The sequence below is a fragment of the Strongylocentrotus purpuratus genome, unplaced genomic scaffold (assembly GCF_000002235.5).
Source record: "Strongylocentrotus purpuratus isolate Spur 01 unplaced genomic scaffold, Spur_5.0 spur5_scaffold_2, whole genome shotgun sequence".
Taxonomy (NCBI): domain Eukaryota; kingdom Metazoa; phylum Echinodermata; class Echinoidea; order Camarodonta; family Strongylocentrotidae; genus Strongylocentrotus; species Strongylocentrotus purpuratus.
Window position 1 is genome coordinate 4,999,386 of NW_022145605.1, and position 2,393 is coordinate 5,001,778.

Genomic DNA, 2,393 nt, shown 5'->3' on the forward strand with positions numbered 1-2,393 from the left:
AAGACCTGTAGTGTCATCCCTAGCTAGCTGGCAAAGCTGAATATGGGTTATCCAGTCGTTTCATATATTTATACTTGTATTGACTAGAGTACGGACATTCGGTGCGGCAGGCGGACTATTGGTGCGAGACCTCTTCCGCACAGATTGTCCGTCGGACATTTGAGGCGCGCACGGAATGTCCGACACGGACATTCTGCGCGGATAAAATCCGCACCGATCGTCCGCTCTCGATCGATCTCTAATAGGCGGACGATCGGTGCGGGTAACATTCTACGCGGTCACACCGGCACCAAAACAACGGAAATCATACTATCTGGTAAGATACCATGAATCAAAAATCCGGAAATGCACATTGCAAGCAAGGGCATGAGTTTCGGACTTGCACACTTTAAATGTTGAGCTGTTATAGTATCAAGACCACATGACTTATTGTCATCTAATTTTCTAATAGCTTCTTTAACCTCCTCAGGAGAGATAACCATATTTACATCAAAGTCAACATTAGTAACATCCTGCACCGTACTCTGTACACAATTAAACAACCTTATAATGGCTACACCACAATTCACTTATTTTTTCATCACCAGAGATACCTTCAATATTAGTTGGAAGAGGCGCTTTACTATTATTAACACATTTAATTTCTTTCCAAAATTCATAATAACTTTTACCCTGCAATTTACGAGCTCTGACACATGCTCATTCCAGCCAGGCCTAGTATTATGAACCTTGTTTTTACAGTGATATAGAGATTCACTAGCATCACATAAGCATTTCACAATATCATCATATGTATTACATACATAATTAACATGGTCATTGTTCACACAATTGGAATCTCGACATAAAAAAGCATCGTGTGCATGTACATTAATTCCCTCAAGCAATAAATCAGTATCACGGCAATAATTATTCCTACGATTTATATCAATCTTAGTAAGAGTGGTGCAAGATAATTTAATCAAATGTAGAGGCATTAAAAAAAAAATAGCCCTAACACTGCACTGTATGCAAATGGAGAATCCATTCCTGATGTTAATTTGGTTTTAATTAAGCACAAACATTAACATTTTTTAAATATTTTTAAAATCAATCATACTGGGGTTGTCTAGACCCCAGTAGATCAAAACATATTTATAATTATGTTTAGGGTGCATGTATGATTGAATTATTATTTTTTAAATATATTTTTTGGAAGTCATTTTAGTACTGTGTTTGATTGACCGCAACTTCAAAAAAAATCACAACTTTCTTATTTTTAACCAGAATTTGCTAATTAGTAAAACTTTCACATTTTTCTTCTTCTCTGGAAGCAACTTAACATCAGGGTGGACTTCCCAAGCTCTGCTTAATATGTAAGCCTCTTCGTGGGCCCCAATTTCAATATCAAACAATAATTCAACCAAAAACTTGGCATGTAACATAATTATATGAGCGCAAATAAAAAGAATTTTATTTAGAATAGGTCATTTAACTAATATGACATTATGATAGCTTTAAAATCAAATTTGAAAACTAGTTTTGCCCATTTCCTAGTTTCAGTAGGCCTACTGTGTGAAAAAGAGCTCCGATAAGCCTCTTTGATCGAGCCCCAATTTCAAATTCAAAGACATGTAGTTTTGGCATGCGACATAATATATGGTCGCAGATAAAACTATTTACCTTTTTATTCATACAGGTAAAGGTAATTTTAACTTGTCATACGATACTTTTAAAATCCTTCAATTTAAAAACTTATTTTGTCAATCAACGTGTATGTATCGGGCGGATGAAAGGTCCAGTGTGCCGGTTTAAGCCCCAGCTTCGATATTAAAGAGTAAGGCTCAGCTAAAATCTTTCAGCGTGTGACATCAACAAGAGTAAAGATCAGTTACTCAGCTTTATTTCATATTGGTCATCTTTAAAAAAAAAAAAATCATACAATAGTTTTAAAATCCTTCGAACTAAAACCAAATGTTGTCCATTTCCGAGTATACTCGCAGCGGATGAGTTTTTTTGTTTTGTTTTTCCCTTTCATTTTAATTCCTTTTGCGTTTGTTATTAAAATAAAAAAAGATAGGATTGGAGGGGGAGAGGAAAAGAGAGAGAAGCCTAACATTTGTTATACTGTTATCCACATTGTATGTTTAAAAAAGAGAGAAAAAAGAGAAAGAAGGAAATTAACATTAAAAATAAATTATAGTCAGTTCTTGATTGATTGCCATTACAAAAAAAAAAAAGCTGCCTCCTTGTGCCCCAATTTCAATATCACTTAGCAACATTCAGACAAATAGTTTGGGCATGTGAACTACTCAACTTGGTAGGTTTAATTTTTTTTAAAGCTAGTCCATTCTGAAATTCGCAATTCTTTTTTCCTTTTCGATTGGTCGTTTTGACGACACTATATAGCTAGC